The sequence below is a fragment of the Daktulosphaira vitifoliae genome, unplaced genomic scaffold, assembly GCF_025091365.1.
Source record: "Daktulosphaira vitifoliae isolate Bord-2020 unplaced genomic scaffold, ASM2509136v1 Scaffold_1, whole genome shotgun sequence".
NCBI lineage: Eukaryota > Metazoa > Arthropoda > Insecta > Hemiptera > Phylloxeridae > Daktulosphaira > Daktulosphaira vitifoliae.
This window is the reverse complement of record NW_026099572.1, coordinates 78256345-78272851: the sequence shown is the minus strand read 5'-3', so window position 1 is coordinate 78272851 and position 16507 is coordinate 78256345. Positions and strand designations below refer to the sequence as shown.

The 16507-nt window shown below is 25.1% G+C and overlaps 1 protein-coding gene across 4 annotated transcripts in view; it reads left to right on the top strand.

Moving 5' to 3' along the window:
- Window positions 1-2289: 2289 nt before the first annotated feature.
- Window positions 2290-16507, top strand: part of LOC126896012 (semaphorin-2A) — a 205632-nt gene continuing 191414 nt past the window's right edge. For all 4 annotated transcript variants that reach the window (XM_050668419.1, XM_050668415.1, XM_050668416.1 and 1 more), the window contains exon 1: window positions 2290-2547. The gene's annotated coding sequence lies outside the window, so the exon portion shown is untranslated. The remainder of the gene's footprint in view (window positions 2548-16507) is intronic.

Genomic DNA, 16507 nt, shown 5'->3' with positions numbered 1-16507 from the left:
TAAACTTCGCCTTACTTACTGCACACTTGACTTCTTTGCACAAGCGTTTATACTCTTATTTTCTATGATTTTTTTAACGTTTTTATTCCACCACCAGATTTCTTTGTTTCCTAGCATTCTACTTCTAATTTCACCAACAATCTCATTGGCAGTATTCTTTACAAAACTAGCAAATCTATTCCACACATCATTTATGTCCCCCTCGACATTCCACACCTTCCACTCTTTTATCGTCTTCACAAATTTTTTTTCATTTTCCCCTTTCAATTTCCATTACCGGATCTTCGATTTTTCCCCCGTGTTTCTTTTATTTTTGTTTATTCTCTTTCCAGTACACCACAACTCCATTACCATCAGTCTATGTTGTGTAGTTACATTCTCGCCTGGTATAACTTTTCAATCTTTTACTGGCTTTACGCTCTCTCTCTTCTACATAAAATAATCGATCTGTGATCTATTCCTCTCACTCTTATATATTATATAATGTTCTTCCCTCTTTTTAAAAAAAGTATTTAACACAGCAAGATCATACGATACTGTGAAATCCAGAATTCTTTCTCCAGCCTCATTCTTCCCACTAAAACCATACCCTCCATGTACTCTTTCATATCCTCTCCTCTCATTACCTATATGTCCATTCATATTTCCACCTATCACCGCATCCTCATTGCCAGGTACCCCTTCCATCACCTCGTCCATCTCTCTCCAAAACACTTCCTTGTTTATTTCATCACATCCCACTTGTGGTGCATAGGCACTTATTAGATTCAGCACATTTTCTTCGAATATCAATTTCACGACCATAATTCTGTCACTTTTCCTAGCTACTTTTATTACTTTACTTTTCATCTCCTCATCCATTATTATCCCTACACCATTCTTTGTACTAGACTTACTTGAGTATATTGTTTTATAAACCTCATCTATTTTCCACGATTTCTCTCTTTTCCATTTAGTTTCCTGCACACATCAAATGTTAACTTTATTCCTCTTCAATACTTCTACTTATTCTCCACTTCTACCAGTTAATGTTCCAACATCCCAACTACCTATTCTTATTTTGTATCTATCTTTCTACCTTATACACGAGTCCAACCTAGAGTTAAGTAGTGATGTCCCTACACCGTTTAAATATGATTTGTGATTTTTTGAAGTATTGTTGATAGCTGAGAAAAACTGGTAACTGACAGAAAAAAATGAAACGTTTTAAGTTGTGAACGCTCTCTATACATGGGTTAGATTATGGAAAAAGGATGTGAAATGACTATTATAAAGTCTACACAAAAAAAAAATATATATATTAATTTATACATTTTTCAACAAGCTATAGCAATATAAATTAAAAAATATAAACGGAGAATCAACAAAAAAAGAAAGGATTTATTTGATTCGGTAGCCAATACAAATCTTTGGAACAAATTTTTTTTTAAAATACTAATATATTATACAATTTTTTATTTAATAAATATTTAAAAGATACAAGATTTTCATAGGTCCAGTTGAACAAGTTTTACTTTTAATAAGTATATTTTAAGTTTTTTTCCCCTTTTGTTTGAGAAATGGTCAGATTTTTAAAAGAGTAATGGCAGTTTTAAGAAAAAATAAAAAAAAAAATATCGAAATTTATCAATTTTAAAAATCCTATTTTTTGGGGAATTCTGCCCATTTACGTGTAACAAGAGCTTTTTTTTTTAATTTTGAGGTTAATGTCTTCAACTAGATATGATTTGTGACCTTTTGACATATATTTTAAACAAATTTGGTCAAGTAAAATATTGAATAATAGGAGACTGGCATAAAAAAATAATATCATTATAAAATTGATACATTCTCAAATTCACGAGTTTCTGATTACAAGATAGAATTTTCTGATTTATTATTTCTGATAATGGAAAAACGAATAAATTTCGTCATATAAGTATATCAAGAGTAATTTTTTTTAGCAATTTAATGTTTTTTTTAAGTTGTCTTTAAATTATATATTAGTAAAATAAAAATAAAAAACTTTTAAGGCAATTACAATGGGTAATGTTTGATTCATATTAAACGTGTTAAATATATCGTTAAATTAATTTTGCGTTGCTCTCAATGACATGTTATGCACCAGGATGCCAAGTATTTTAAAAGTATTTAAAACAAGACAATAATGAAAAAAGGTAATAATTTATAATATGCAGCCTACATGATTTTTTCATTGCGCCGGGCTGGTTTTGTCTGTGCACAGCGTTCGTGGTTGCCTGGCCAACATACACCAACATCACTGAGGAGTTGTGAGTGTCTTTAGCTTGCCCGCTACCACCGCGTGCACTAGACGGTCGTTCTCGACAGTTAGTTGCCGCACTCTGCCGCAGAGTACATACGGTTCGTCTTGTTCGCGTATTGTCGAATCATTTAAATCGTGTTGTACTTTTTGTTTTCTTCTTAACCTTTTGTGGTTTTACAATTTCTTTGTGTTTCTTTTAAACATAGTTTTCTGTGTACTGTTACGAACACAAAGGATATTAAAAGAAACTCCTAAGATCAACAACCAAACTACACAGTGTAAAGGTAAATTATATTGTTCATTTGTTTGTTTTCGTTTTTTTTTTGTTTAAAAATAAATGAACAAATGTAGTTTAGTAATGGAATATCAATTATAGCCATTCCATTTTCGCTACTTTGATCATTCAAATCTTTTTTAAACATAACTATTTTCAAAAAGTTAATCATAAGGGTTATCACACACCAAGCGTGTATAATTATTCTAAAATTTATTAAAATCTATTTTAAAACCGAAAAAAATGGCAGTGTTATTTACAAAATAAAATAAATACGTTATAATTTTCTTTGTTTTAAATTTTTAATAAAGAGTTAGAAATTATCATTGCAATTATTTGTAAAGAACATATCCTAAATTCATTTTAGGATTTCACGCCACTAATTTTATTTGGAATAGTATTCCAAGAAAAGGTTCTTTCTGTTGTGTATTCAATAAGAGCATTGCTATATCTAATTTTAGCGCACTTAACCACTAATGAGAATAAGTACAACATTTTATGAAGCATGTCATTATAAATATTATGTATATCAATATTACAAATAAAAATAATTTGAATAAACCGGTGTGTAATATTAATGTGTTATTATACAATAAGTTATTTGACATATTATGTTCTTTGATATAAATTCTTAAATATTCACTTATTAAAGTACTGTAATAATAAAATGACTTGAATTTTATTAAATAATATTCTTCATAATTCAAAAGAAAATCAATCATTATTATCCTTTAAGTAAATTTATAGTTATATTTAAGTATATCCATAAAAGTGTATTTTCTTAATTTATTACTTATATTTTTAAATTTGTGTATAACATTTACAATTGAAAAAAAAGTTAATTCAATATAACTTAAAAACATAATGGAAGGATTTTTATTTATAAAATTTTTTATCTGAACCTTATTTTTTTTTTCATGTTCTTAAATTAAATTTATATTGTTTTAGAAATTTAAAAACTAAGAACAATGATATAGATGTTCCACTAAAATTATCAATTAAAAGATTTAATATTATACATACATGTACGTATGAATACATATGTTAAAATTTATACGAGTAAGATTTTTATTATAAATGTTCCTACTTTTGATTTTTGGTAATTTAGTTTATTCCATCATTTTTTTATAAATATTTTTAGTAGATAATTACAAATTAAGCTAGTATAAAGTTTAAAGAAGATTAACGTAGAGCGATAACTTGTTTGTTGGACTGATTGTTTAAATAATATACTACACTAAAAATATTTTGTATTCATGAAACATAATTTGGTTTAAATTAGAATCATTATTTACAATGAATATTAATATTACATAAATTATCAATACTTCAGTTTGCTAATTTTTAATTTAAGTTTTGTATAATATTTAAAAATTGTAAATTAAAAGTTTACAAAATTGAAATCATTCAAGAAACAACGATAATTATGAGTTGTTGATATTGTAATAATTTAAGAGTGCAAGTCGAATACTATACTAAGTTTTAACTGGTTGATAAGTTAAACGGGATTTTACATATGATTTCTAAAAAAACTAAATGTTTTTAATTTATATTATTAATTTATGGGGAAACTAGTACTCGATAAAACTTTGGATAGAAACAATAAAAAGTTTGTTAGTTCGTGGGTTTTGTACGATTCAATTCGGATATATCAAGTACGGACGAATTGGTAAGTGCTTTATGTATAGTAGTGCTAAAAGTGAATAGTAGCACTATGAGAGTTGGTATATTCTACATAACATGAAAGAGGTGGTTTGGTGCGTCATCATGTGTGAAACGAGATGATGAAGACATCAAAGTAATCATAGATGCTGTTCACACAAATAGCGTTGCCGTCGAATATCGTATGAGTAATAATTTACCGACCTCACACAACAATGGAACTTTGTTTCTAATTGGATTTGCCTATACATTTGACTGTTAAGTAGTGGTGGCTGAACAAGTGGGATATCAGCAGTGGCGGCAGCAACGACCACCGGCGGGAGTCGAAGAAAACCAGTTTGTCGGCATTCTTGTTTGCCCCTCCTATACTACTCTTACTATAAGATTTAACTTTTAAGTGTCTCCTCCCTCTTTGTTCTCCTTTCGACAATCCGTGTATTACATCTCAATTAAGTTATTTGGTTTTTTTTAAATACAATTTTTTGATACATTTATACATTTCAAACAAATAATAATATTAATATTGTTATTTATTTGAAATGTGCGTACCTACGGCTACCATTTTATTAAAATCAACAATAATTATCTAAACTAAAATCGTTTTAATTATCAACACAAACGCAACATCAGTTGAAAAATGCTACATTATACATATTTTTTCGTTAATTACTACTCATAATAGAATCTTTTTAATCTTACAAATCTTATTCATTAGAATATGTATATTCTTAGCACATTTGTGTTAATTTTTTAATCAATTAGACTGTTCATGTTTTTCAAATATTTTTAATTAAGTATTAATATACAATTAAAGATCATATGTTATTATTTTCAATATACCCATGTTATGTTTCTTAAAGTATAACAATACTACCCTGAAGATTTGTAAGTTAATACTTCAGTAATGTACCTGGAAAAATAAATGACTGCATTTAAAATAAAATATGAACTTACTTTTATTTAAAATTATTTTTAAAACATTTAAATGGAAATAATTTTAATAAAATCGACATCCCAAGTGTTTAAATTTCGTTGAAGTGAAAAAAATGTATAGAATTGATATATAGTAGTACTGTATTGTGTTATAATAAGGTATTTCTAATTTTTTACGTTCCAGTATGTTTTACTAGTTCATAGAAGTAATATATACCTATACTTTTTTGNCTATTGTTCTCATTGTTTGTAACAATGAGAACAATAGATACCCGTTTCCTGACTTACTGAACACCCTGTATAGTAGTACTGTACTGTGTTATAATAAGGTATTTCTAATTTTTTACGTTTCAGTAAATTTTACTAGTTCATAGAAGTAATATATACCTATACTTTTTTAGGGGTAAGGATTTCTTTTATGCTCGTATTCGTATATTTTAAGCGCTATTCAAAGTTTTATTTTATTTTATCCATCTACCTAGTATTAATGGTGCTAAAAGGTCAGGTAACTGATTTCGTGATAAAATTCAATTTTACCCTTTTTGGTACCGGGAATACACAAATCTCTATATACGTGAAAATCATTGGAGTAAGTAGATGGTGTTAGATAAAGAATTCACAATATCTGTGAAAGGTGTCTTATTACTTTATTTAAATTCAATTTGACGAATCACAATACGTGGAAAATAAGCTTAACAATATTTTTTAAACCGTTTTTAAATAATTTATTTTCAATTATTTGTGATTTTAAAAGTTTTGTAATAAAAATCATTAATTTTACTATTATTTTAATGTTTTGCGTCTTCACCAACTTTTCTCAGCTCTCACTGAATTGATATTTTTATTCGTTTCATTAGGTAATTTTTTTTTAGAAAATTTACTTTTATATGCCTAATGGAAAGGATTTAAAATTCGTAAATGAAAAGACTTTTAAAATTGGTAAATATCGACATTTTTAAATATATTTTTTTAAAGAACTTTCATTACTTTTTTAAAAATCTGACATTTTCCATATAAAGGGGGGAGGGGCACAAAACCTTAAATATACTTATAAAAAATAGAACTTTTTCAACTTGACTTTTGAAAATGTTTCGAAAATCCTGTATCCTTAAATATATATTAAATAATAGTTTGTATAATTACTTGATAAAAAAATGTGTGATGACAACTTGTGTGCTATGTATAAACAGCTTTTGAAGTTAAACTAAATATGTTACTTTTATGTAAAAAATAAATTTTTTCGTGTTATAATTTTCTGCTTCAATTTGTTTCAATTATTAATTATTAAGTCAAACAGTGCAGTCATTTAAAAATAAATACCTAGATATGTTTTAATATACTTAAAAAAAAAAAAAAAAATTAATAAGATTTAAGTGTTAAAATATTTTCAGGGAGGATTTTTATAGATTTTCATAAAAATATGTATAATAAAAATAAGGGTGCTGTTTAAAAAAAAAATTGCACTATAACTATAACTGGCTTATGATAAATTACAATATCAATTCCATAATTGAAATTATAATCAACTACCAAAGATGAAAATAATCTATTTTTTTTATGATTTGACTGTATTAACTACGATACTAAATGATTAAATATTAATTTTAAACTAAATAAAATTAATATTAAAATAATTTATTTATTTTTTAAAGAACTTAGAACTTTATTAAAGGACTGAAATGTATGTTTTAAAACGCGAGTTTATTTGACAGTGATTAAAATTATTACCATAAAAATATAATAGTGTTTTTAATCACTGTGAAATTTCAATACTTACTGGTAGTCAACACTCCCGTTCCGACTATACTGATTTTTTTTTTTTAATTGTACATGCAATAAATTTTAATTACTTTTTATTCTTTGATGAAATTCTCGTTTGTATTTCGTTGGTAATTAACGAATTTTTAAGTATAGTTTACTAGTATTAGCAAAGTACACTAATATAAATATTTTGATTAATTTACTGAATTCATATTTAGAAACAAATACACTAATGATATAAAAATAAAAAAATCTTCAACAAATTAAATTTATTAAAAGATTAGTTACATTTTTTCTCGTAGTATTCTTCTTCTTATTTTTCTTTATTACTGTCCTATTTTGAACATCGTCACTTTCATACAAGAATATTATACTGATTGGATAACTTATTCTCTGTATTTCGGATGCTCTCTGACATTAACATTTGTGTGAGTATTTGTATCTGTTCTAAATAAAGAAAAGGATGCTTGCCTCTGCTTTTCTTTTTTTATACTTATATTTCTATAATTCCTTTTCCATACCATCTCATTTTATAATGTGACTAAAAAATTTGAGTATTTAGCTCTGAATTTTGATCAAAAGGCATTTATGGACTTATATTTTAAACTTTTGTATTAAACATACATTAATTCTGTAATTGGTCTAAGGAATTTGTAGAATTTTTCTATATGCAGTTATTTCAAATGTTTTTATTCTTCGTTTACTCGATGTTTTTAGGGACCATGATTCGGAATCGTATGTTATTGTAGGGAATATAAGTATTTTCATTAAATACACATTTGTTTCATTCTTGATATCGTGATATTTTAACAAGTTTGACAATCGTGGATTTAGTCATATACACTTTTCATTTGATTTCCTTTTTCGAACAACATTTATTTGATAAAAATCAAGTAGAAGTTAAACATGGTAGGTAACTTTTTATCCTATCAATTGCGATTATAGAATATTTTGATCTATTAAATTTTAGACCTGCTCATCGTTAAACTTTTCTTCTAGTTCTAGAAAATTAGTCATTTCCATTTCTATTTTGATAAAAAATAAGTTTAACACCAATGAAAACTAATTCATTCCATTCGTGCGTAGCATCAAATAAAAATAAAATTTAAAATTATTGTACTAAATTTTCATTAAATTATGCTATTTGTAAGCATATTTATTTGACTAAATTTTATTTTTATTAAATTTATTAACATTATAACCTAATATCTTTATAGTTATTAGTATTTAACTAAAACATCGTTATACTTTCAATTAGTTTACCTACTTTAACTTTTAACCGTTCTTCTGGAACCAATAACACTTTATAACTGTAACGTAACTTTACTTGTATGTATTAAGTTTTCAAAATCTATTCATAAGTGGATCAGACACATCAGAGGTCGTCCAAAAGGCATTATTTCAACAATCAATTCAATCACCTCAAGATGTAGAGACTAGTATAGAATATCTAATGAACGTCGCTACTGTTTCCTCTGGACAAAAGAGCCCTAAGAGTGTATAGTAAACCTTAAGCACACGCGATGTCCATACCGTTAATTGTGATCGGATTTATGGAGCTTTACGCATTAAAAGGGTACTCAAAACTACCTTCAGACCCTTTAAAGGAAATACCGAATTTATATATTAATGTAACAGTAGCCACGCGTGTGGTTGACCACTGAAAATAATGGCACTTAAATCAAACAAGAGAAATACCATTACTGTTTTTACTCATAGTATAGATTTTCTACTTATCATAGTCGATAAATATTTTTAGTATAAAACAATATTTGGTAGCAAATAGAAAGCAAAAAAATAGTGAAGCAAAATAATTTTTTCAATTTTTAGTATCATTGCATAACTTTTTAATAATTAAGTTTTATTATAATGAAACCAACTTAAAAAAAAAAGTTTAATATTAAATGAAACCTGTTTTTTAGCCTTAAGGCGAAGCTGAGAATATATTGGTTTTGTGGTGGTGTGTTTTTTTTGACTGTCCATAAAATTTGTTAGTACTTACTGAACTAATTTATAAAATAATAACTCAAAAACTCGATTTTAGTTTAATTGAACCTATTTTTGTCAAATAATTGAAAATACCCTTTAATTTAAAAAAAATATGTTAAAATTATGCTCTACTATTAAATTTAATTTCCAAAAACTTTTTCTGAAATTTTAAAACTGAAATTGTAACATTACAAATATTCAAAATATGGTGATATTTAACAAATTCGCATTAAAGCGTTATTTTTTATAGTGATTTTAATCACTAAAATATAAATATTTATATTAATCATTTCAAATTATCGATTGAATTTTTTCAAATCAAAAACATTAAGTTTATTAACAACATCGAACACCAAAGAAACCTTAGGTAATTAAAAAATTTTCTTGGTTTTTAAAAAAATTTGATATTTCTATATTATTATTCTATAAGATTTATAATTATCTAGTTATTGAACGATTTTTTTCATTTTGAAGTTTTAGTAATAAATAAAATTATCACTCGATCACTTTGCAAGATAGAAACTATATTGTTGTTAATTATATGTTGAAAAATACAATTTTTAACTTACCAATAATAGCTCTTCTTTTTTTTGATAACGTTCTCAGACATATATGTATATATATATATATGCAAAATAATATTAAAAATTAAAATAAATATTTAAACGTGATTTAGCATAAACGTTTGTTTGCAGGTTTGAAAAAAAAATTTAATCGTTTATATTTATATGTTATTATTATTTATTTAAATGTTTCATAATTATTTTTATAGATTAAAAATTAATTTACTAAGATATCACTTTATATGAAAAATTAAAATTTCTCCTAAAAATTAAAGGATTATCTTTTCTTGATTTTTATTGATTTAAAAATGAAATAGAAGAATTTTTGTAGTTAAAGATATAATATATTATTGCAGACGTATCTGTTGAATACTCTACTTAAACATTTTCTTGTCAAGTTTTTGAAAATGAAAAACATTGAACTCGTTGTGAAACATAACATAATCAAAAAATGTTTTAATCAACATATTAGTTAATTTAATAAAATATAACTAGAAGAGAATATTTTGTATTGAATATTAGTGGAGAAATATGAGGAACTCTTTATTGCGGTATTTATAAGATGAATATTGTCTTTCTTGGCAAGAAAACTTTGAAGCGAGATTGCTAATACATTAATGAAGACGTGAGATATGATGTGAAATATAGTAGTATCGAAATGTAAGTATTTTATACATTTTCAAAGGAATTCATATTAAATGTGTTTTTCACTTACATCCTCTAATAATTTACATGGACTTCCTAAATGCACTAACACATTGTTTAGGATTCTGATACACTTATACAGTTGCTTTATTACTAAAACAAAATTGATCGATATTATATTATTTCAAATAAGATTTCGCGTTTTTCTTCTTTATAGTATAATTTTATTTAGCTGAAATTTACCCAATTTAATAAAGATTTTTTAAATGATATCTCCGACAAAAATAAACTAATTAATCTTAACATCTGCAACTTGACGAACAGATAATAACACAGTTCAATTAATCTTTAGAAATGACCACTTATTGCATTTTTAATCAAGTTTANTGATATCTCCGACAAAAATAAACTAATTAATCTTAACATCTGCAACTTGACGAACAGATAATAACACAGTTCAATTAATCTTTCGAAATGACCACTTCTAGCATTTTTAATCAAGTTTATTTTAATGAATATTCTTAAGGCATGATAAATCAAACTCTGGCATGGTAATGATATTTTGTCGTAGTAATGTTGATTACAAAGAAAGTTAATGCTATTAAGTGTTGAATCATTAATGTATTTAGTTTACTTTCCCGATTTATAAATCTACTTGTTCTAATTGAAAAATTTTGCCTTGTTATGGACTAGAGTTATACAAGCGGGACTTTGATGTTTTGTAGGATTAAATGAAAGATTTTAAAAGCAGATTGAATTTTGACGATAAATTGTAAATTCCACTTTTAAGTAGTTGTTAAATATGAGTTTTTTCAAGTTATGCTTAACTCTAATGAGTTGTTGAAGTGGATTAACCTATATATCTACTCAACTATGATTTTCATTTAATCATATATTTTCATAAAAATGTTACTTTCTGGTATATATTTTACTAGTTTTGAAAAACAATTTTATTTGTGTATTGAAATTGAAAATAATTGAATTTTAAACTTTTATATTACTAATATATAATAAATATTAATAACCATTTTTTTTTTGTTAAAAATTTATCGATACGGAAAGAAAAATATTAACAAAATATCAAATTAAAGTATATGTATAAATTTATTATAAATTTAAAACTTGATCTTATACCATCATAATAATTATTAATCTGTTAATATTTGTAAACTATAAATGCTAAAATTTATCTTTTTGTTATATCATAAAATGTGCTAATAAATTAAAATATAACATTTTTGTTTTGCAACATAATTATTTTAAAAGCTTTAACATACATTGCATTATTGTGGAAATGACCATATTAGATTACGCCTTACTTTATATACCATAGAGGAAAGTTTTGATATCATAAGAGAATATGGAAAGAGGGAATGGGAAAACTTTTGAAACATAAGCTGACAGACAAGATTTGTGATGTTATTAAAATAACTATGGAAATTATAAACTAAACATTTGATTCAATTATTCTATAAATGTATTATGCTAAAACCAGCATTGTTTTTGCTGTCAGAAAAAAATATTACAGTATTTTTATTTTTACTTAATTATTAATTAGTCTGCCGGCATTACATATTGCTAAAAAATAATATAGAGAAATATATACAAATACTTTTGTTATCAGCTTGAAACATTTATTTTTTAATACCTTGAGGTTTAATATTTATTCTAATCTTGCATATAAATATTAATTAAAATAAGTAGTAGTTTGGAAATTTAAAATATGATATGAATTTACTGAATCTGTATCAGACCTATTGATATCTACATTACAGAATTGATTTTTTTTTAATCGATTTCGTATTTTTATTGGATCACTAGGATTCTCTCGTTTCAGGTGTTCAATTTCCCTCATTATCCTACAGAAAGAAACAGAAATATATTTTACGAATACTCTTGAAATATTACGTGATTATTTTCGATATTTAAAGTTTTAATGAATTAGTAATTATTAATAATAATGTTATTATTAATATTTATATTAATTAATTTACAATAGATATTTATGACTTAAAAATTACAACTTCTTATGACCAATAATGCTTATAGTACCTTTGAATAATAAAATTGTGAATACTTTATTAATATAATTCGATTTGATTGAAAGTTTATTTGCTTTTATTATTTGTATAGTTGAAATAATTACTTAATATATATTTTATTACTATATTTACGATTACTACATAATCGTTTATTTTTTTAGATATATGTTGATTTTAAATTAGTAAAAATAGACAAAAAAATATTTTATATATATCATAGTTATTTTGTATGATTGATAAGAATTTTTCAATTAACTTATTTTACTTTTTTAAATGATGAATATGTTGCATAAAAAATTATTGATTTTTTAGCTTTGATGCATATATGTTCTTTTATATCATTCTATGAAAATTCTTAGCGCTCACTAATCCAATTTTAATGATCAATACTTTAAAATAGTCCAATTTTTTCAACAATAGCTTTTGATTAATTACAATTTCTAATTAATAACTGAAATTATATTTAACTAACAAATGCCATAATAATCAAATAAAGGAAGTTAAGATTCTTTTTTTTTTTTGATAAATTTATATTAATAATTTTGATACGCGTTTGCGATAAAAATAAAGAGAAATATACAACTTCTTTATAATTTTTATATTTTTTTCGTGAAAATTACAATAATAAATTATTGAATATCAATTTCATAGTAAATTACTATAAGAATTTATTTGTATATTATAAATAGGGTACGTTGGTGAGGTTAAGTTTCTACCATTTTGTGTGACTTTATGAATGGTTTTAAAATCTGAAATTTGCAAAAGAACTATTTCAATATTTAGCCTAATGCTAAACATTTTTTTAACCGTTTCTAAGGGACGAAATATGAGTCTTCCTAAAATTATTATTTTTGTCATCTAATAAATATAATTAACGTACATGTACGTGTATTAATACTAGTGAGTAACAATGTATACCGTAAAAGGCTTTTATACTAACTAGCATGTGCTGCTATATGTGTTTGATATTGGAAAAACTGAATTAGTCATCTTACCCCTCTTCCCTATAAATCATAAAACTTGTATTCTGGATATAATTTATAAAAAAAGGATTTGATGTTTCTTTTGGAATATTTCAATAATTTCTTTTAAAATTTGAAACACACACTACAGATTTTCATCGTTTTTTTGATAGATGTTTTAGACAATATCAGATATCATCTATACTTGCCCCAACTATGGAAGGACCCAACTGTGCTGAGTTTTTTCTTTGTAATACAGTAGAACTCCAATTATCCGAACTCCGATCATCCGAATCGCCGATTATCCGAATCACTTTCAGAAAAAATCAGAAAAAAATTTGTCCTAAGTCCGCGGCGTCAGTGTAGGCACAACACGTGGTAAGAGTTCCCAATCCAGTTCCGGCGCATTGCAGTCACCTGTCATTGTTTATTTTGATTAGTCAGTGAATGGGTCCCGGTCCCCATTAATTCGGATAATTGGAGTTCTACTGTAGTATGTGTTGGACATTTTAGAAATAAACTGAAAATTAAACGTATACTAGATATTTTAAAATGTTATCAAATTTGTATTTACTATCAATCTGGAATAACCAGAAGCTGGTAGCGTGATTAAGCTATTGGTCACCTCACCACTACTTCATTATGTCTCTTGGACTAATGAACTGTTGATTTTATTATAGACGCATTTCATTCCTTAGATACCTTTTAAAGATATTTTATTATGCCTTTTCCCACTGTATAGACTCAGTCAGTGTGTGAATTGTAGATATATTATGGGCGGACATGGGTATTAATTAAATCGTTCCAAGCTCTATGTTATGTGTAAATTGTTTGTTAGCATTGACAGAACACTACCAATAATGTGCAATAACATTCAGACATCTATATCGAAAGTTATTTCTTGTCCTCGTTTGTTTACAATTGTTAGTGGTTAATGTCATATATTCCTACTTCATGCGTGCTAATTTATTAGGAGCCAATTGAAATTTACTATCATGGGAATACATAAAATAAGTTGCGCCAAAACTTTTAACTTGTCATACTCAAGCAATACGATTGAATATCTGTCTGGGCCATTTCGCATATTCGAAAATAGCAATTTAAAAAGAGACTGTACTTGGTTAACTTCATTAACATAATGAATTCGTTAGCATATAAAATAGGCTTAGAAAGTTTATGAATTACTTTGAAGCCGCTGTATTCGTCTGTATACCAACATATGCAATGAACTTTATCCACCAAATTAATATCTCGTGATACATACATGCACTAAATATTATGTATGTGTTTGTGTACATAGATTTCATGTAAACTTCAGATTATTTAATAATTATAATACGATTCCGTATTTCTGTATGCCTAAGGTTATGCATATCCTTAAAATTATTCAGAGAAATTATCTTAAGATATTGAATTAGTCTTGCGAAACAACGTTTTATGACTTGTAAATGTATACATTTTATTTGTAAAACATTGTTGCAGCATTAATTAAATAAAAATCTGAACTACTTATTATGATTATTTGATTTAAAGAATATCGGATATATTTGGTATAAATATTCTAACTAAATAATTGATTACAATTGAAATAATTAATTATTTTAATAATGATACAAATTAAAACAGTCTACTTGATATTAGTATTTGATTTATTAAAAATTAAGCATATTAATAATTAAATATTATAATCATCTTTCAATTCATTCAAGTTGAAATTTAAAATAATGTACAAATAATTATTCTTGCGTGTCAAAGGTTCATTTTGTTCGAATTCGTATTACTTTTCAAATCACATTTAGCTCTCATAAAAAGTGGTTCTAAATATATTATACATACTTTTTTTTATCTTATGTTGTAGTTTTTTTATCAATGTAGTTTAATATAAGAAGTAAAAGAGGTTGGTAGTCTAAGTTATGAAAAAAATCTCTAATTCGCGTGTCGTATTTTATGAAATTACTTGGAAAAAACGTTTGGCACGAAGCCATAACACACTGTATCGATCCATTAAAATGCGCTAACAGAAAATAGCAGGTAAACTAAGTTGTTTATTTGAACATCTCGAGAAAAACGATTGTAAGGCTAAAAAAAGAAAAGAAAAGTGTTTATTGTATTTTAAAGCTCTGCTCAATAATCGCCACTTTGTAGAATATTTATGCTTGTTTCAGACGTATTCAAATCACATAAACAGACAGTTAAAGTTTTAAAATATAGAAATCTAAAAAATGTTATTTTATGCAAATAAAAATAAAGATTTTTGCAGTAGTAATCAAAACTATTTCATCTATAGGAATGTATTTAATAAAAATTTAATCGTTGATATATCTATTTGTATGAATTGAAACTTTTTCCGAGCAACATAAAATATGAAGAGTTTTTTATTAATCGTTTTTCGTCAAAATTAGTAAGAATATTTGATTCATTATGTAAATATTGCGTTGATATGTCAAAATTCAATGTAATGTATGATTATAGGTTATAGTGCACTCTATATATTTTGAATGATAAAATGATGCATGTTATGTTGTATTTTTTAAGTATATTTTTTGGTATTGAGCACTTAAGTTAACTCCAAATTACACCTCACATATTTTTGTAAGTATAGCAAATAAAATAAAATTGATGAACATAATAAATACATGTAAGTTACTTCATAAGTTGATAGAATTTGTAATCCTATTGGAAACATCGATACTGGTATATAATTCATTTTTTTTTTACCAACTGAGCACATTATTTGTGTAATATTTGACACCTTGAGAGATCTCATATATATATATATATATAATAAATAGATAAATGAAAAATATCGTGTCACACTAGATGTATAAATTTATAATCAGCTTATAGTTTTCCATTATATATTACAATTTTTTTTTTCATTATTAAATCTAAAAAATATATAAAAAGATAATATTTAATTATGAAATACAAAAGCTTAAAAATGTTCTACTTTTTTCTATAAATACGATGTATGAAAAGATAATATAATTTAATTAAGCTGCAAAACTCTATATAAAACTATACTGTATAGTTAAATGCAAACTCAATTTCCTACTATGAGTATACTTTTTATCTATTCATTATTGTTTCATACTTTTAACTACCATTTAATCATAGTTTTATCGTAATTATATTACAGAAAAAAGTTTTTTATGCTTGATGTTTTATTAACATTTAAAAAAAGTACTTGAAATTGACTTCATTGATATGAATAAAATAGTTAATTGGCGGCACTTAATAAAATAATTTTATCTTAAAAATACTCCTCATAATAATAACAATAGTTGTTATTAATTACAAAAACTTTTGTATTTTTAATGTTATCATTAAATTTGCCTACTAATTTTTCTAAGAAATTTTAATTGTATGAACACTCGACTAGTAATAATTTGTACCGTAAGTTATAAGACAAA